At 47.3% G+C, this 20,433-nt stretch overlaps 1 non-coding gene across 1 annotated transcript; it reads right to left on the bottom strand.

Moving 5' to 3' along the window:
* Positions 1-7,862: 7,862 nt before the first annotated feature.
* On the bottom strand, positions 7,863-7,934 carry TRNAP-AGG (transfer RNA proline (anticodon AGG)). The gene has a single exon. It is a non-coding gene; the product is annotated as a tRNA-Pro (tRNA).
* Between the last annotated feature and the right edge of the window lie 12,499 nt (positions 7,935-20,433).

Below are 20,433 nucleotides of genomic sequence, written 5' to 3'. Positions count from 1 at the left end.
GGCCAAGGGGGTGATCAGAAGAAAACAGACCAAAAGGGTGGAGATCAGAAACCTAAAGACCAGAAGTCTTCAACAGGGCCCCAAACTACTGCTAAGGAGGGTGGGTCCCAACAGTCCAAAAAGAAGAAAGAAGGTCAAAAGAAACCCTGGTGCAATCATTGCAAAAATACACTCACTGGACTAGTGATTGCAAAAAGGGTGGAGCCCCCAACACTGTTGCCCCTAAGGCACCTGCTCCCAGTACTACTGTTAGCAGTGTTGGTCCCCAGACAAAGGGTGTAGTGGGAATCACTATGGGAACTGAAGGAGATTCTGACTTAGACAGAACCCTGACACAGGCAGTCTTGATCTGTGATGGGGACATTGATTTGTCCCTGACTGTGAGCCCCAGTAACCTGGGCAAGTACAGACAGACTCCTTTAATAAATGAAAAAGTGGCTCAAGCCTACAGGGACACATGTGCCAGTGTCACTATGGTGACACCAGGCTTTGTGGACCCTGGACAGTACATACCAGGTGAGAACTACCTGGTGACCAATGCCAGCAATGCCACTACTTCACATAGTGTGGCAGTTGTTAACTTCTCATGGGGAAGGGTAACTGGCCTCAAAAGGGTTGTGGTTAGTGCAGACCTCTCAGTAGAATGTTTGTTGGGCAATGACCTAGAGAGTTCTCTATGGTCAGAAGTGGAGTACAGGACTCATGCAGAGATGTTAGGTATATCATCACATGTCCTTGCTGTGACCAGGTCACAGGCCAAAAAGTGCCTCACTGAACCTCAGGTCTTGGATCCTGGAACAATGGACCAAGCACCTACCAAGAAGAAGAACAGGAGGGTCAAGGCTGTGCCTTCCCCCCTGCCTCAGAGTGATGATCAGCCTTCCCAGGAAGCTGATCTAGAGGACCCTGAAGGAACTGTCCCTGAAGAGCTTGAACCTGATCAGGTTGAGTTTCTGGGAACAGGGGGACCTTCAAGGGCTGACTTGAGGCAGGCTCAGTTATCCTGTCCCTCTCTTGAACCTCTCAGACAGCTGGCTGCTGCTGAGGCTACTGGGAATGCTCAAGGTACCCATAAAGTGTATTGGGATGAAGGGCTCCTTTATTCAGAGGCTAGAGACCCCAAGCCTGGTGCTACCAGGAGGTTGGTTATACCTCTGCAATTTAGGGGCTTCCTTCTTACCTTGGCCCATGATATTCCTTTAGCAGGACACTTAGGCCAGAACAAGACCTGGGACAGACTTGTCCCTCACTTTCACTGGCCTCATATGAATGAAGATACAAAGGAGTTTTGTCGCTCCTGTGTGACCTGCCAAGCCAGTGGCAAATCAGGTGGCACAACAAAGGCCCCCCTAATACCACTACCTGTGGTGGGGGTCCCCTTTGAAAGAGTGGGAATAGACATAGTGGGTCCCATGGATCCTCCCACTGCATCTGGGCACAGATTTATACTGGTGGTAGTGGATCATGCCACCAGGTATCCAGAGGCAATTCCCCTTAGGACCACTACAGCACCTGTTGTGGCCAGGGCCCTGCTGGGAGTATTCTCCAGAGTGGGGTTTCCTAAGGAGGTAGTATCTGACAGAGGTACCAACTTTATGTCAGGATACTTGACAGCTATGTGGAAGGAATGTGGTGTCAACTACAAGTTCACCACCCCTTATCACCCACAATGCAATGGGCTTGTTGAGAGATTCAACAAGACCCTAAAGGGTATGATCAAAGGATTACCTGAAAAGCTCAGGCGAAGATGGGACATCCTTCTACCCTGCCTTCTGTTTGCTTACAGAGAGGTCCCACAAAAAGGAGTTGGCTACAGCCCCTTTGAATTGTTGTTTGGGCACCCTGTAAGAGGCCCACTGTGTTTAGTGAAGGAAGGATGGGAGTTACCTCTCAAAAAGCCTAAGCAAGACATAGTGGACTATGTACTTGGTCTCCGCTCCAGGATGGCTGAGTATATGGAGAAGGCATCTAAAAACCTTGAGGCAAGCCAGGCCTTACAGAAAGCTTGGCATGACCAAAAGGCTGTCTTGGTTGAGTTTCAGCCAGGACAGAAGGTATGGGTGTTAGAGCCAGTGGCCCCAGCAGCACTCCAAGACAAATGGTCTGGACCCCATACAATCCTGGAAAAGAAGGGAGAGGTCACCTACTTGGTGGACCTAGGAACTCCCAGGAGTCCCCACAGGGTACTCCATGTTAACAGGCTTAAAGCATATGTTGACAGGGCAGACATGAGCTTGCTCATGGCTACAGATGAGGGACAGGAGGAAGAGAGTGACCCTCTCCCAGACCTGTTGTCTCAGAACCCTGAAGATGGCTCAGTTGAAGGAGTGACCCTTGGAGGCAACCTCACTGCCCATCAGCAGACTGAATGTAGACAGGTTCTACAATCATTTTCACATATGTTTTCCTTAATACCTAGTCAAACTGACTGGTGTACCCATGTGGTGGACACTGGTGACAGTCTGCCTGTAAAGAACAAGCTTTACAGACAACCTGACCACGTCAGGGACTTTATAAAGGCTGAGGTACATAAAATGCTGGAATTAGGTGTCATTGATCCCTCAGAGAGCCCCTGGGCTAGCCCAGTGGTTCTGGTCCCCAAACCTCACACCAAAGATGGCAAGAGAGAGATGAGGTTCTGTGTGGACTACAGGGGTCTCAATGCTGTCACCAGGACAGATGCACACCCTATTCCAAGGGCAGATGAGCTCATAGACAAACTAGCTTCTGCAAAGTTTTTGAGCACATTTGACTTAACAGCTGGCTATTGGCAAATCAGATTAGCTGAGGAGTCTAAGGCCAAAACAGCATTCTCAACCCCAGGTGGGCACTACCAGTTTGTGGTGATGCCCTTTGGTCTGAAGAATGCACCTGCCACCTTCCAAAGGCTGGTGAACCAAGTCCTTACTGGGTTGGATGACTTTTGCGCAGCATATCTTGATGACATTGCTGTCTTTAGCTCCACCTGGGAGGATCACCTGATCCACCTGAAGAAGGCTCTTGAGGCTCTGCAAAGGGCAGGCCTCACTATCAAGGCTACTAAGTGCCAGATAGGGCAGAGTAAGGTTGTATATTTGGGCCACCTTGTAGGTGGAGGCCAAGTTCAACCCCTGGAGAGTAAGATACAATCCATCAAGGACTGGTCTGCTCCAACCACCCAGACTCAAATTCGAGCTTTCTTGGGCTTGACTAGGTACTACAGGAAGTTTGTTAAGAAGTATGGGTCCATTGTGACTCCTCTTAATGATCTGACATCCAAGAAGATGCCCAAAAAGGTTCAGTGGACAGTAAGCTGTCAAAAGGCATTTGATGACCTGAAGGAGGCCATGTGCTCTGCACCTATCCTGAAAAGTCCTGACTACTCCAAAGAGTTTATTGTCCAAACAGATGCTTCTGAGTTGGGTGTGGGAGCTGTGCTGTCACAACTTAATGTAGATGGTCAAGACCAACCCATTGCTTTTATTCGCAGAAGGTTGACCCCCAGAGAGAAGAATTGGTCAGCTATTGAGAGGGAGGCCTTTGCTGTGGTGTGGGCCCTGAAGAAGCTGAGGCCATACTTGTTTGGCACTCACTTCAAGATTCAGACCGACCATAAACCCCTCTTGTGGCTCAATCAGATGAAGGGTGAAAATCCCAAACTGCTTAGGTGGTCCATTTCCCTACAGGAGATGGACTTTACAGTGGAGCACCGGCCAGGTACTGACCATGGGAATGCAGATGGTCTCTCCAGGTACTTCCACTTAGGACATGAAGACGAGACTGGTCAAGGCTAGTTTAATGTCCCAGCGTTTGGGGGGGGGGTTGTGTAGGAGAGTAGGGTCTGCTATCCTATGGTCACCCCAAATTTTTGCTTTTTGCTTCACTGGTTTTTGACATATTGAGGCTGTGGGCCTGCCAATCAGACCCCCAGCCTGCTGTTATCTCTACTAAATTAAAACTATGCACCCTAGGTGCATAACCAATTGGAAGTGGATCACCCTGTCAGCCCCTGTACCAGTGTACACTAGGTACCCAGGGCATTGGTGTACCCAAGGCCTGCCAGGGGCTGAAGCATGTATTATGCCACCCCAGGCTTGGCCTAACAATTTGACACAACTGGCTGATCACTCAGCTGGGGTAAGTTGGTATAATCACCTCTTACTAAGGTGTAGTATACCTATACCTAACCTTAAATGGGACACCTGGTAACCTATAAGTCACTCCTATGGCAGGCCTTAACAATCCTGAAGGCAGAGTGCTTGGTTCCATGTGAGATGGTGCTCTGGCATGAGCTGAGCCTGTCTGCAGTGGTCGGAACAACTTCCTTCTACTGTTTCCAGATATCGTCATACCACATACTCTTAAGTGCATTATGAACCTCGCGGTTAAATGCTATCTTTGGTTTGGCTTTATCAAAACATGTCGAGTAAGGTGTCATACGAATTGGAATACTAACCCCTCGCCAATTCTGGCGACGGGGTTAGCATTCCACCCTTCTAGAGGGACACGACATGTACAGTACCTGAAACCCAGGTAAAATCAGACATAGCCTCAGCTCCACAAAATGGATGCTGCCACCACAGACACAAGTCTGCCCTCCTGCTGCTGGGAGTCCTTCCAGCTTGGGAGGTGTGGACAAAGGGTTTCCTGCCAGGGGAGGTGCGTGCACCACCCCAGACAGGATTTTGTGTATTGGTCAGGTAGGGCTGAATAGAAACCAGACATGCCTGTGGCTCACAAGGAGCCTCGGTGCATATGCCAGTTCAAACCGGTCCTGGGGCACACCAGTCCCGGGCCTGGGGCGAGCTGGACAAAGGATTGGGGGTGTAACCACCCCCCTTCCTGGTCCCACCCATAGGGAGGGACCTAGCAGGTAGTCCGGCCCCTAGAATCCGCTTAAAGGTAGGAGCTGTGTCCTAAGACTTCAGACATCCTGGAATCAACTTGAAACTAAGAAGAAGACGGGAACTTCGACATTCTGCTGCACAGAAGACTGAAGGAAATCTCCCCTGTGGTCAGGGAGTGACCACCTTGCTAACGCAAGCACCATCCAGCGAATCAATGTCTGCTTTGCCGCCGCCTCCCGCCGGAGCCCGAGCCCAGAGACTGACAAGACCTGGACCTCCAGACCTCTCACCGCCCGATCCACAGTCCCTGAAAAGAGGAGACCCGTGGAGGCACCGAGACACGTGGAGCCAGCCATCTTGAAACGACCACGACAAGCTGACAAGTGCAACAACCGAGGCTCCCTCCAAGTTGTGCTTTGGGATCTGAGAAGCCCAAACCTCGAGCAGCATCTGCACCAAAGGTGAGCCCTCCAGCATCTCCACGATCTGCGTGGGGCCCTTCTGCATTTTGCCACTCGACGCGCCTAACCGGTTGCTGGCCCGCTGGCTAGTAGCCATCTTGGCGATGAACTTTACAAAATACACCGCTGGTCTGGTTGCTCCAGACTGGCCCTTGCTCCCCTCCAAAGGAGCAGTCCTTCTGACCTTGCTGGTCAGAACCATCAGCTTATTTCATCTCCTACAACAATTGCTTTTGCCAAGGCTTGTTTGCTTCGATCAAGTCGCCGACACCGCCGACAGCGAGAGCCTGCGTGGCACAGCTCGTGAACTGACTCCTGGACGTCGTCGACCTCCAGGGACCACGTGGCTGCAGAGACAAGCTACCCCTTTCTTCCTGTTTGCACCCGACATTGCCTGGTACCCACCTGGTGCCACGCTGGTCACTGGCTAGTGACTGTGAACACTGTCCCCTCTGCTTACAGGTCTTCAACATCTCCGATCCACTCTTGGATCCACTGCATCTCTCCCGGACCGACCGCCTGCAGCATCTTTGTCTGCAAGCTCCACGGAACAGATAGAAGAAACCCGACGCACTTCGAGGCCTATGCACCCGCTTCCTGTGGGTGAGGTAAAGCTGGCACACCTGTGCCCAAGTGTAGTATTACATCTCTAGTGCCTGTGTTCCAAATCTTGAGTTCCTAGTCCATCCGGAAGATCCTCTTTGCAGTAACTTTGTACTTTTTACGCACCCATTGAAACCTATGGGAGCACGCGTGTGACTATTTGCTCTGCACACGCCACCCGTGGACCTCCTGGTCACTAACTGAAGTTAGCTCCTTGTAGGCCCAGCGATTCTAGAGGCCCTAGGCCTTTTCCCTTTTCTGTTCGTGGTACTTATACCACTATTTTAGTATATGGTTCGAGCGGCCACCAGGGCCTATCCATATAAAGTGCAACTTCTGTGTATTCTACTGTAATCTTGGTTGACGATTTGTGCTCCTGTGCTCATAAAGAGACTAGGGGTTACTTTGAGAAATAAATACATATATATTTTGAATATATATCTGTGTGGTGTCCTTTCATTGGTATAAAAGGGGGTTGCATTTGGTAAAACAGCTGGCTTAACACGCTTCACGAGTTTAGCCTCAAAGACTGCTTAGCCTACGCTACCACTAGGGCAGCTAGTCCGAAAAGGTTGACTTACAACCACACCATAAGGGTTGCTTGGCATGGTACAAGGTGATCACTTTAACTAGTGAGCATCATATACCAGGCCAACTTCTCACAGCGTTCTAAACTAAATAGTCCCTACTAAACTGTCTAAAAAATCAGAAAATCCCCCCAAAACTGTGTCTTTTTTACTTTACTAAAGATCAGCCAATCCTTAAATGTAGAAACCTTAAGAGAGAAGTCTGATAATCCAAACTCAGCGCCTCAAGACCCTTACGGGTGAGTAGTGTGCTCTATAAATCCCTGATTGATTGATTGATAGATAAAGAGAGCAAAAATCAAAAGTACTCCATCGGCTTCATTCCAAACATACACCTGCTGGCTTCCCTGCCCAAGGATTCTTTCTCAGGCTTTGCCTGTAGAGGAGGTTGTTTTCCAGGTGTGATACAGGACCACTGCATATCAGTGCAGAGGTAATGGGCTGTACCGTGAGAAATGATCTACAGCCATCGATTTGAGCATCGACCACTACTGAACCCCAAAACCAGGGCAGAAGAATTGTCTGAAACCTTCAGTGAAAGCCTAGACCCAACGATTGAGAAAAGGAGTGCAGAGAGGCAGTGGCATCTTAAGGATTTTGGGGCCCGGGGCAAAACATACTTTAGGGGCCCTGTCATGATCAGCTGTACATTTTATTATCCATTTTCTGCTAATTCAAGCCCCATGATGCCAAACAGTATTGAATAATATATTAAAGACTGAGATGTAGAAATAGATAGATGTCTTATAGAGGGAAAGCACCCTTTCCCAGGGGGGCCCCTGGAGGAGGTGGCCCTGGGCAATTGCCCACTTTGCCCATGCTTTATGACATCTCTGCAGGGAGGCGGGGGTGGGTGAGCCTCGCGAGATGTCATCCACATGAAATATATATATTTTTTAAATAAGTATTGATCATCTGATTTAATTGATTATTCAACGATTTGTCTGCGTATTTGCTTGAGGTAAAGCAGGGCATCAAACGGTGTTCAAAATGAGGCCCTCACGATTCCACGCGATCTTTCACATTTATCTATAACGCACACAGTTCACATTTTTACCAAAATACTGCAGAGGTATTTCACAATCAACGACATTCAATACTGCAAGCTCGCCTAGTAAAGATGACCTAAGTTTATTTGTCCCAATACTTTTGAGAGGGTTGGTGACTGTCAAAGATAAGAAGACGGAAAACACCGTTAAGCAAAGTTTTTTTAAAATATTTGAAGCCCTCAAGTTAAAAAAGTGTTTTCAGATGGTTAAACTTTTTAGTGCCAAAATACTTCATAAGCTCACTTTTTTTTTCACAAAAAAGAAAAACTGCCTGTTTGGATCACGAAAGCACAAAATACACATTTCTTTGTTTATGATATAAATATATAAAAACAAGGGCTCGTCCGGGATTTGAACCCGGGACCTCTCGCACCCTAAGCGAGAATCATACCCCTAGACCAACGAGCCACTTATCAAAGTTTAGACATATAACATATATAGAGATCCTGCTGTTACAGATGTCTCTTTCAGTGCCACATCAGCAGGGCTGCCCCCAGGCTGCAATGCAATGCCTTCCGTATCCAGCAGGTTCTCTCTCCTCTCTGCTCTTGGACAGCAGGAGAGTGCCTTCGAGTCACAAAGATTCCCGGCACCAGTTGAGAAAGTATCTGCCTCCGAGGAGGAATGGTTTACTTTACGTATAAGATTTCTATTCAAGTACACCTGCGAAAACGGTGTTATTCATTCACCAGAGGCTGTATGACTCTTCCCTTTTCCATGTACTTTCTTTACGCAGACTACTATAATCTGCCACCTTAATTTAAATGGTACGTTCGGTGTCATCCGCGGTTGCAAGTCCCAGAATGCACTGATTGTTAACTGTAACCTCGGCGCAGGCGTTTCTTCCTTCAGTGAGAGGGAGTCATCTGGTTACCTGTAGCGTAGCCCTGTGTCTAGGGCCCAAGTGCAAAACACAGGAAACGTGTCCCCTGGCTGCTGTTTGAAATTTAAAATATAGCAATAATTAGGGTTAGGTGGGCAACTCAGGCCTATGCAGTGCTTAATTTTAGCCAGTGGTTTCTGGTGCTCGCCACACCGGCTCTTAATTGATAGCACTCTGCCACTAGTTGGCTCTGACTAAGTTAGAGATACCTCAACAACAGTTCATTACTATTTCAAAATCCATTAAAAATGACTATTACCTGCCGCCCAAGCCATTCTTTGGGAGCATAGTATAGTCCGAATTGTCACATTTGTATGATGGTTAGTGGTTGTGCTTTTTACTATCACTGGGAGCATGACAGGGGCAATGTGTGGTGCACGCTGCTGTAGCCTCCCGACCGACGAGAGCCGGCCCCTGGCACCTATTGTTTTACAAATTAAGCATTAGGCCTATGGGCTCCGGTGCCACTGCACCTGTTGCGTCAATGGAAGCTACACCCCTCCCTGCTGGTTACCGAAGTTTGGGGCCTGTTCATTTCAGCCCAGAAACGACGACGTGAATAGCAACACAAGCGCTCCGTGTTAGCGTAACTGCGGGGGCTGGGGGAGTCCAGACCAGAGGCTGTTGACGTCACTATCTATTTCCCTGCGTCCCCACCCGCTCCCCTCTGTCCGCTTCATTCACATGACACGCTGCTGAAACCCCTCTTTCAAGCATCCAGCAGCCCACAGTGGCAGCAATTCATTCAATTCTCCAATCACTACAGTGCTTCGTGTGGCTTGAGGAAGTGTGTGTTAAATCAGTCTCGGCAGCTGTGGCTATGTATGACTTAAGGAATGCAGGGAACCGGTGTCCTGGCATAAAGCAGTGAGCCGTGAAAGGCCTTGCGTCTCCTTGCATAGCTGGCGCAGTAAGACCCTGCCCTGCTCAGGGAGCTCTGTGCACCTGCTGATTCACGGCCTCTTCACCAGACGCCTCTTGGAACCGGCGCGCGCCACATCATTCCTGATCAATGCACAGGCACCGCCTTTTCCCAGTCCGCACACAGACACTTTTAGATCAGTGTAATGCCCCATTCAAACCATAGGCTGGCGAGCACGACTGCAAAGACTTGTCTGCAACAAGCACTTGGTCGGCTTCGGTCAAACCCTCAGGCTGTTGTAGTGTTTTCAAGACAGATACACACTGCCCACTGACCGTGCTGCACTTCCCTTGGGGTTGCCAGTGACTGTGTGAGCAGACACCGGGACCGCAGCAGCATTCCATGTGAAAACGCGGACAGAAGCCTGGTGGGGCGAAGGCGAAGGGTCTGTCATCTGAGGGACCGAGCAAGATCTGGTCGGCTTTAGTGCTGGAGGCGCCCGGTGCGACAGTCACATTTGGCGCCCCCACGTCCCATGGCCCCCTCCTTGGATTCTCTCCCTACCACCTGCAAAAGTGCCCCTCATCTCTCCTATCATAATATATTGCTAAACACAGTGCGCCCTTGAGGTCACAGCGCCCCCTTCACAGGTCAGCGCCCGGTGCGGCCGCACCAGTCACACTGCCCTAAAGCCAGCTCTGAATCGTGTTAAGTTTTAACTTACTTTTAACTGCCTTGGACGTGGGTATGTAAAGCTACCAAATATATAATATTGCACCCGTCCACATGGCCATACCGGTGCAGATCTACAATACAGACCTGGAACATCCTTTGTTATTGGGAGTAGTGAATTATGTACAGTAAATCCACACACAAAATGAGGTCTGAGCTTTCAAGTTTCTTGGGGACAGGCGTGGGTAACTCACACAGTTTAGAATGTTATGTTGCATTATGGGACTTGTAGTTCATTTTTTACCGTTAAAAAAAACAGAACTACAAACACCACAATGAAAAGAAAAAACTTGGACCGGGTGAGTGACTCGAGCAATGACCTGGGAAACACCAGAGCGTTGAAGCTTCCCATGTTTTCAAGAAAAACAGGACAGGTCCTTCTTGATCTTTTGGGATTTGTAGTTCTGTTTTATTTCATTACAAAATCAGGACTACAAGTACCGGAATACCAAACGTAAAACCTGGGCTGTATCTACTACTCACAAATGGTCTTTGGAAACCTAGGAGCTCTTCGATTGAGAAGGAATAAAAGCATTTTAACTTCACATGACCTTTTGTGAACCATTACTAATTTGGATATTTAACAACTCTCTCACAGCAAAAGAGAAGCAAGCACCCTCACGCAACCGTGAAAATCCCAGATTGTGTACGTGCAGCAGCTGCATAATAAGGGCAGAATGCGCTAAACAATGCTGACAACATCACAATGAAGACAATGACAATAGGGACTATTTCAAATATGTAAAGGCAAGAGGAGGCTAATGCACTGCTAGAGATAAGGGGGCATATCAACAACAACCGGCGATAATTATCGCTCAGCGCTCTTAGCGTGAGGATAATTATCGCCGGCTCGCGTGAATTTTTATCGCTGAGATAGCGTGCTATTAGCAACGCTTATCTCAATAGCGATAAAAATCTACACGCTAACAGGCTAACGTGAGATTATCGCTGGAAACCCAGCGATAATCACACGTTACCTTGTTGATAGGGACAGGCAAACTTAGCCATGATATCCTCCTTCCATAGGATATCATGGCTAAGTCAGAAAAATACCAGACGTAAAAAAGCAGCGTTAACCGCGGTTAGCGCTGCTTTTTTTGTCTCTAACAGGGTTAGCGACATTCTTGATAATAGGAGAAATGTCGCTTAGCGTCATTTCTCCTATTATTTTGCTCTGGAACGCCCTCTTTGCATCTCATTAGAGATGCAAGGGGAAGCGTAGAGTAAAAGGGTGCTAACATGCAAATTTGCGTGTTAGCACCCTGTTGTTGATAGGGTGCTACTTTTATCTCTGCTTTTTTGGCTTTTAAAGCCAAAAAAGCAGAGATAAAGCTCTTGTTGATATGCCCCCTAGTGTGCTGAATGTTTAGGAATTGATCGCTTCAAGTGTAAAGGTCTTTGTTGGAACTTTGTCCTTTCTGCAAGGCCACCCCACACTGTATTTTTTTGCCTTTTGCTGAGCTCTATTTTGCTGGCTTTAGACCTCTGTGCACTTGAGCCCTGCTACCCAGTGGTAAAGTGCTCGTGCTCCTCTTTCAACACAATGAAATGCGTATACATCTGATTTGCATATTTAACTTATCTATAGGTCCCTAGCATATGGTACCATGGTGTACCGAGGGCCTGTAAGTTAAACGTCACAAGTGGACTGCAGCACCCATTGTGCCATCCACTACAGTGACAATGTAAACATGATTGCAGGCCTGACACCAGTAGCTTGGCTGTACAGGTTATAACTGCAAATTTAACCTGTGAAAATACCCCTTTTAACAGACCCAAACCTCACTTTAAATATTTATAATTCACCCCTATGCACTTATACGGTCTCTAGAGAAAATAACTTTGGGGTGCGTTCAGCTGTAGACCCAAATAACTTGCATTGTCTGCACTAAGTTAAGTATTAAGAGTAAATGTCTAATCATAAGCATTAACAAAGCCAATAGGTCGTGCCTATGCAAGAGCTATTGGCTTTGCCAATGTGACTTAGCCAGGTTGAAAACCAGCGTGTCTGCTGTTCAGCATGGCTATAAGTTAGTGACATAAAGGAGAGTGGCGTGTAGTGTCGTAGAGTGGAGGGCTGTGGAGCAGCGTGGAGTGGAGTTTTGTTGAGTGGAGTAGAGACGAGGCGAGTGGCATACAGTGGAGTAGAGCAGAGTCGGATGCTGTAGAGTGCCATGGAGTAAAGTGGCTTAGAGTGGAATGACGTAGCGTGATGGAGTAAAATGGTGTAGAGTGGGGTGGAGTGTCAGAGTATAGTGGAATGGAGTATTGTAGAGTGGAATGTCGTAGAGTGAAGTAAAGTGTAGTGGAGTGTAGTAGAGTGGAGTGGCCTTGAGTGGAGTGTTGTACAGTGGCATAGAGTGAAGTGGGATAGATTGGGGTGTTGTGGAATAGAGTGGAGTTTCGTAAAGTGGAGTAGAGTTGTAATACTGTCTCAACACAGATTCCAGACTCAGTAGTCTCGTAGACTCGAGGGACGAAGAGCAGAGTAAAGTGTTGTGGAGTGGCATAGAGAGTCGTAGAGCGGAGAGCCTAGAGGTAAGTGGCATAGAGTGGAGAGCAGAAGAGTGCCATAGAATGAAGAGAGAGATGTAGAGTGGAGTCCAGTTTAGTGCCGCAGGTTGGAGTGGCATAGGGTAGAGTGGAGTAAAGTGGCATAGCAAGGAGTGTCATAGAGAGGCGTAAAGTGGCATGGAGTGTTGGAGAGTGGACTGGCATAGAATGTCTTGGAGTATCATAGAGCAGCATAGAGTGTCGTAGAGTGGAGTAAACCAGTGTGGAGTATCATAGAGTCGAGTGGCATAAAGTGTCATAGAGTGAAGTGTTGTAGAGTGGAGTGTCATAGAGTGGAGCAGGATAAAGTGGAGTGGAGTAAAATGAAGTGGCGTGCAGTGGAGTGGCGTAGAGGATCATAAATTGGTGGAGTGTAGAGTGGCATAGAGTGTAGCAGAATGTCATATAGAGGAGTGGCTTAGAGTGGAGTATGCATAGTGTAGTAGTGCACTGTAGTTACAGACAACACATTTTCAATTGAAATAACCATTACATTTACACAAACATACAGTTTTACTGATAAAACTACACAGAGCACAAACGATAATGTGTGGAAATCTGCATCACCTAGTGTATTGATTAGTTTTGATCGTAATAAAATATTTGTTTCCAGCACACTTTAAAATTACAAACAAAATGTGCTTCATTTGTGCTTTCCTAATTCTGATTTATTCTGAAATATTTGCACTATTCCATACAGGCATCTACATTCAATCAATCAATTAATCAATCAAGAAATTTGTATAGCGCGCTACTCACCCGGAGGGTCTCAAGGCGCTGGGGGGGGGTCCGCTACTGCTCGAACAGCCAGGTCTTGAGTTGCTTCCTGAAGGAGAGGTGGTCTTGGGTGAGTCGGAGGTGGATGGGGAGGGAATTCCAGGTCTTGGCTGCCAGGTAGGAGAAGGATCTTCCTCCCATGGTGGCTCTTCGGATGCGTGGAACGGCGGCGAGGGCGTGGTTGGTCGATCGTAGTTGGCGGGTGGGAGTGTAGAAGGTCAGGCGGTTGTTGAGGTACCTCGGGCCTAGGTCATGGAGGGCATTGTGTGCGTGGGTGAGGAGGCGGAACGTGATTCTTTTGCTGACGGGGAGCCAGTGCAGGTCTCTCAGGTGTCCGGAGATGTGGCTGTGGCGGGGGGTGTCCAGGATGAGTCGTGCGGAGGCGTTCTGGATGCGTTGGAGTCTTTTCTGCAGTTTGGCTGTGGTTCCGGTGTAGGGGGTGTTTCCGTAGTCTAGTCGGCTGGTGACAAGTGCCTGGGTGACCGTCTTCCTGGTTTCGGTGGGGATCCATCTGAAGATCTTTCGGAGCATGCGTAGGATGTTGAAGCATGAAGACGAGATGGCGTTGACTTGTCTGGTCATCGACAGGGAGGAGTCCAGGATGAAGCCCAGGTTGCGCGCGTGGTCCGTTGGTTTGGGTGCGCTGCCTAGGGCCGGGGGCCACCAGGAGTCGTCCCAGGCTGATGGTGTTGATCCAAGGATGAGGACTTCCGTCTTGTCTGAGTGCAGTTTCAGGTGGCTGTTCTTCATCCACTCGGCTACTTCTTTCATCCCTTCGTGAAGGTTAGTTCTGGCGGTGGCGGGGTCGTTGGTGAGGGAGAGGATCAGCTGGGTGTCGTCGGCGTAGGAGATGATGTTGAGGCTGTGTTGGCGTGCGATGGCTGCGAGGGGGCTCATGTACACGTTGAAGAGGGTGGGGCTGAGTGATGAACCTTGTGGTACGCCGCAGATGACTTCGGTGGCCTCCGATCTGAACGGGGGGAGGCGGACTCTCTGGGTTCTTCCGGCGAGGAACGAGATGATCCACCCCAGTGCCTTTTCTTGGATTCCGACGTTGCTGAGGCGTTGAACCAGGGTGCGGTGGCAGACAGTATCGAACGCTGCGGAGAGGTCCAGGAGGATGAGGGCCGCTGTTTCCCCGTTGTCGAGCAGGGTTCGGATGTCGTCCGTGGCTGCGATGAGGGCGGTCTTGGTGCTGTGATTGGCTCGGAAGCTGGACAGTGAGTGGTCGAGGGATCCGTTCGTCTCGAGGAAGGCGGCCAGCTGTCTGTTGACGGTCTTCTCGATGACTTTGGCAGGAAACGGGAGCAGCGAGATGGGGCGATAGTTCTTGAGGTCGGTGGGGTCTGCCGATGGTTTCTTCAGGAGGGCGCTGAGTTCGGCGTGCTTCCAGCTTTCCGGGAAGGTGGCGGTGTTGAAGGAGCAGTTGATGATGTCCCGGAGTTGGGGTGCGATGACGGAGTCGGCCTTGTTGAAGACGTGGTGAGGGCATGGGTCGGTTGGTGATCCGGAGTGGATGGTGTTCATCGTCCGGATGGTGTCTTCGGTGTTGACTGGGGTCCAGTTGCGGAGGGTGGTGGTGGGGGGCGTTGGTTCTGTGGTTGGGTGCGTGGTCTGATTGATTGACATCTGTCTTTGAAAGCACAGCAAATGTGACATGATAATAACAGAATTTACAGGCCTGTTTACAGAAAGCCAGCACTTGAGCAAGAATACAGTAAAATGACTATACTCCCCTAAAGAGACTAATTCAAGCTGGACAGCCTAAATGAAATAAAAGCAGCAAATAGAAAGCAAGTGACTATGAGTTACAAAACACAAAGCCAATAGAAAGCAATGGGCAGATCTCATTCCCAGGGAAGATTTCAGACTGTCCGCCAGATGTCTTCAGCAAGCTCAACAGTTGCTCTGTCTGGTAGGCTTCGAACTAAAAATGAGATAATAATGAATAAACTGGATAAATAACCCAAAAGTTATAAATAAATCAAATGTGACCTCCTACAAAATAATCTGATGCTAAAGCCACTCTAATCCACAGCAACAAAGTCAAGAATAAGTTTATCCTAGAAACTGAGCCTATCAGAATCAGTGAAGATGTATCTACAAAGCTTAAGGTGGTCAGCTTGTCAATAGGGAAGTAAAGTTAGTCAATGTAAGAGTTACTTAAGCTTCCACCCCAGCCCCCGTGCTGGGACTTTACTTCGATGTTTGGGACACTTCACGCTTAAGCTTACATAACATTTTTCCACAAAAAGTATTCAGGCCAAATGTTCATCTTTCTCCCCCCCCCCGTGTTGGATTCTAAAGGGACACTGGGTGTGTGTGGATTCCCCAGGAGGGAATAGAGAAAATAGCCAAAATATAGCAATTTAATTTTTGGGAAAAATGGAGGGGGGGGGGGGGGGGAAGTGCTGTGCAAGAAAGTGTATAGTTGATAACTAAAAGCAAACCATCTGCTTTGCTAAGATCACAGTCTTCAAGGCTTTCAGGAACAGACAGAACTGGATGTTTTAATTTTTTATTCTTCTAAGTGGTAATCAATTTTTCTTTTGTTGTTGTTTGTTCTGGAAACAGGTGTGAGACCCATGGTGAACTTTGAAAGCTATACAACTAAAAAAACATAGACGAAGTTTGTAATTCAGCATGGGTTCATTTTGTGTAGATTGCTCATGTTTGTTTTTTAAAGCAACCAATTGTTAAAATAAAAAACAATGAAAATACGTGGGAGAAAATAGAAATAGATGACATTTTCTCAGTAATTTGCTACCCGTCAACCAATTTACAAGTGCTGTATACCATTATGTCCAGCAGAACCTTGTGGTCACAGGGATATTTAGCTTTTGTGATAGTCTAAAAACACACAGTACCAAGAACAACTAAGCTGGAGCTTGCAAGCATTGTTCATTGTGTACCAACTATGCATTCAATCATATAGTAAAATCTAATGAATAAAAAATGGATGTGAAGGTAGCCAAGGCGTTTTTAAATATGTCAAAGATACTGAGCTTAGGAATAGTGATTATTTGTAGGACTGGTGTGGGTATATATGCTTTGATCCCCATTGTTTTGTGACTGATTATTTGTAGGACTCTGCCTCTGGGGGTGCATAATATCAAGTAATTCAGAAAGTATTTTGTAAAATGTGTTCTTTCTTACACTTTTGCCTAAATTTGGAAGCACAAATGGAGAGAGATTTGATAATAACAAATGTTGTACTATTCAGGATTCCCAAACTTCTACTGATAAAAATGGTAGCCCACTTGTGTGGTTGGGTGTATGGCCTACAACAGGAGAGGCCTAAAAACACAACGTGCAGACACCAAAACATTGCCTTGCAAATTGATCCATTCAGGCAATATGGGTAGTTGTGCTATTTGGACTTAGCCTCCAACAAGGGAAACCTACCAAACCCAGACATTTCTGAAAAATAGAGACCCCGGGGAGTGCAGGGTAGTAGGCCTTGCATGGATTTTATTAGGTTTTCTAACCTACAATGCCCTGCATACTGCAACTTTTGGCTAAGATCACACATTTTCTTCACGTTCTGTGAGGGAATGTTTGGTAAGCTCCAAAGTTCCCACCACACATTGTTTCCTTTCTTCCATTAAATATGGTACCCCATCTATGTGGCTGGCCCTAGAGCCTGTGACAGGAAAGGCACCAAAGCGCAATATGGAGCCATAAAAAATTCATCTTACAAATTGATGCACTATAATGATACCTGACGTGCAAGTGGCCTTCTGTCCACAAAAGCAATTGGTCAAAACTTGAACCATGTGAAGTTAAAGTGATTTCAAGGAGATCTTTCCATGGTAACAGTTTTGGTCCATTCCTATGGTGAGCATTTGGTCCACCCACACACGGGGGCAGCATTTAAATCAGGAAAAGTGTGGAAAAGTAGGGTGATATGACTGTCTACAATTGTTTGTCACATGAATACAAGAAACTAGCCCTTTTCGACCCACACTTTGAAGTTTGCAGGACATTTTTGGTAAGAAAATGGGCTGGTATCCATGCATGCCCCACCACCATGAATGCCACTAAGTTTGTAAGTTTCAGAATGCCCAGGTTTGGAAGTGTTTCATGGTTATTGGCTGAGGAGGGAGTTCCACTGTAGAGTTCCCAGAAGATGGAAGAATCAGAAAGTAGAGAAGGTACAATGTGGCTTGGGTGATAAGAAGGATTTATTTGGTGGATTGTAGACTTCGAGACAGACGTTTGGGTGTGTGTACCCAGGGTGTTTACTGCACTGACAACCAGTATCAGTAGTTTGTACAGGGCCATATTTTCAGCAGCAGTGAGACACCAGGCTTAGTGGTGGTAAGCAGAGGTGGGCATATGCCTGCATGCATTGGACAGAGTTCTGCTAGCAAACCTTATGACGGTGACTTTGACCTCAGGGGCAAAGAATAATGGACGCCGCCCACCAGAAGACCAATTTAATAGTCCAGTCTAGTGAATACTAACAAGTTAAGGGCTTTGGCTGGGTTGAACGGTACATGTACGTTTTGTAATAAAAATCCTGTATCGTTAGTTGTGCTCTTAATAAAAACATGTACTTGCCAAGGACGGGGAGTGTCCAAGTGTCACTCCACCTTTTAACATCATAATTCATTGAAATACACCTATATAAACAGTTCTTACACATGGAATTTATGGTCTGGAAAATGACTTTACATTACATTAAAGCCATCCTTCTAAACCTTTTAGAATCACAGCCCAATTTTAGGACAACAAACCTTTTGCGACCCACCCAGCTTTAACAGACATGAGGCGGGGCAATTTTTTCAAATTCTTGATATCTAACTCAGGGTAGCAGGCACTGTGCTAATCCTATGCTTAAAACAAACTGCTAGAAAAACTGACATTTGATGTGAACAGGTTCAGAGTGTCGCTGGTGTTGTAGGGTTCTCCGAATACAGGAACTGCGCTCCGCCTAAACTAGCTTAATGATATATAAATATATATATATATATATATATATATATATATATACAGTCCAACACTCATTCACTCCTTGGAATGAGCCCGACACATGCAGGGATTAAAACAATTTGGATTTTATTCAGCGAATCACTTACAGCGTGTAGGGATCAAAGTTCAAGAAACGCTGTGGCAGACGCGTTTCAGCCGTAAGGCTTTCCTCAGTGCCTGGTTTCAAACAGTACATTACAACTGTGGCAGGTTTAAATCTCCTGGTGTTACTGAAGCCACTCCCACAAGCTGGATGTTTCAGCTCCTCCTCGATACACCTCGCGCTGGGCTTGGACCCGCTGCATGCTGGTCGATGAAGTTCGGCGTGGTGACCACTTCAGTAAGCGGTTACAACCAGACTCCCAGTGGCGTCCCTCATTGGCATCCGGACCTCATTCCCCAAACTGCGGATCCAAGGAAAATGAAAGGTTTCAGGCTGAGACCAATTGTATCCCCCGCAGTAAAAACTGCAGCCTCTCTCCCCGTGCAGTCAATGTAAACATCGTGGTAGTGTAACCGCTTGGGGGGGTGACACGAAATCAATACAAAGTCCAAAAGGTGCTGGCTTACGTGTCACACCTGACCGAAAGGGCGTGCCGGTTACCAGTGCCTGCTTACTGGTTTGAATATACAGTCCAACACTCATTCACTCCTTGGAATGAGCCCGACACATGCAGGGATTAAAACAATTTGGATTTTATTCAGCGAATCACTTACAGCGTGTAGGGATCAAAGTTCAAGAAACGCTGTGGCAGACGCGTTTCAGCCGTAAGGCTTTCCTCAGTGCCTGGTTTCAAACAGTACATTACAACTGTGGCAGGTTTAAATCTCCTGGTGTTACTGAAGCCACTCCCACAAGCTGGATGTTTCAGCTCCTCCTCGATACACCTCGCGCTGGGCTTGGACCCGCTGCATGCTGGTCGATGAAGTTCGGCGTGGTGACCACTTCAGTAAGCGGTTACAACCAGACTCCCAGTGGCGTCCCTCATTGGCATCCGGACCTCATTCCCCAAACTGTTGTAATGTACTGTTTGAAACCAGGCACTGAGGAAAGCCTTACGGCTGAAACGCGTCTGCCACAGCGTTTCTTGAACTTTGATCCCTACACGCTGTAAGTGATTCGCTGAATAAAATCCAAATTGTTTTAATCCCTGCATGTGTCGGGCTCATTCCAAGGAGTGAATGAGTGTTGGACTGTATATTCAAACCAGTAAGCAGGCACTGGTAACCGGCACGCCCTTTCGGTCAGGTGTGACACGTAAGCCAGCACCTTTTGGACTTTATATATATATATATATATATATATATATATATATATATTTATTTATTTATTATCATCTACTGGCGGTCACCAGTGGATAGTTATAGTTAGGCCCATGTTTCCATAGGAAAAGCATTTTTCATGTGCTTATAACTTTGGCGTCGTTTGACGAATCTTTACAAATTTTTCCTAAAAGTTTCTCTTGTTTGATCAGCTCCTATCTTGAAAGTTTGGGGGTGATTGGTCAAGGGGGGGCTGAGAAAAAATGGGGGTCCCAAAACGTGTTTTCTCAATGCATTTTCCATAGGAAACTTTAGACAAGGCTACAGGTAAACTGTTGAACGGAATTACGCCAAATTTGGCAGGGAGAAAGATCTTGGTCCAGAAAGCACGCTTTCGTTGAAATGGGGTAAATCCGTTCAGTAGTTTTTGATATATCAAAGGAAAAAAATATATATATATCTGGGCAGAGCCTAACTCCCGAGAACAAGCTTGCCTCTGATTGGTTGCTAACTCTTCACACCAGGAAGTGTCCTCTGATTGGCTGCTAACACTTCAAACCAGGAAGTGTTAGCAGCCATCTTGTGCCTCGCATCGAGTGAAAATATAAAACAAAGGTGCCAGGGGCAATTTAATATACCGGAGCTCTGTCTGTGCGAGATACCCCTTTCACGCTCCCTCTGCCTACATCACCAGCTTGCAGCTATGCCTTTACAAGGCAGTCCGTCGGCTCGCAGCTCTCTACCTTTGTGAGCTAGTACGCTGCTGTGCCTCATTGCGAGCGGACGCACCACATTTGGCAGGGAGAAATATCGTGGTCCAGAAAGCACGCTTTTGTTTAAATGGGGTAAATCCGTGCAGTAGT

The sequence above is a fragment of the Triturus cristatus genome, chromosome 4_1 (assembly GCF_964204655.1).
Source record: "Triturus cristatus chromosome 4_1, aTriCri1.1, whole genome shotgun sequence".
NCBI lineage: Eukaryota > Metazoa > Chordata > Amphibia > Caudata > Salamandridae > Triturus > Triturus cristatus.
The sequence above is the reverse complement of the archived record's forward strand: the minus strand, read 5'-3'. Positions and strand labels throughout refer to the sequence as shown.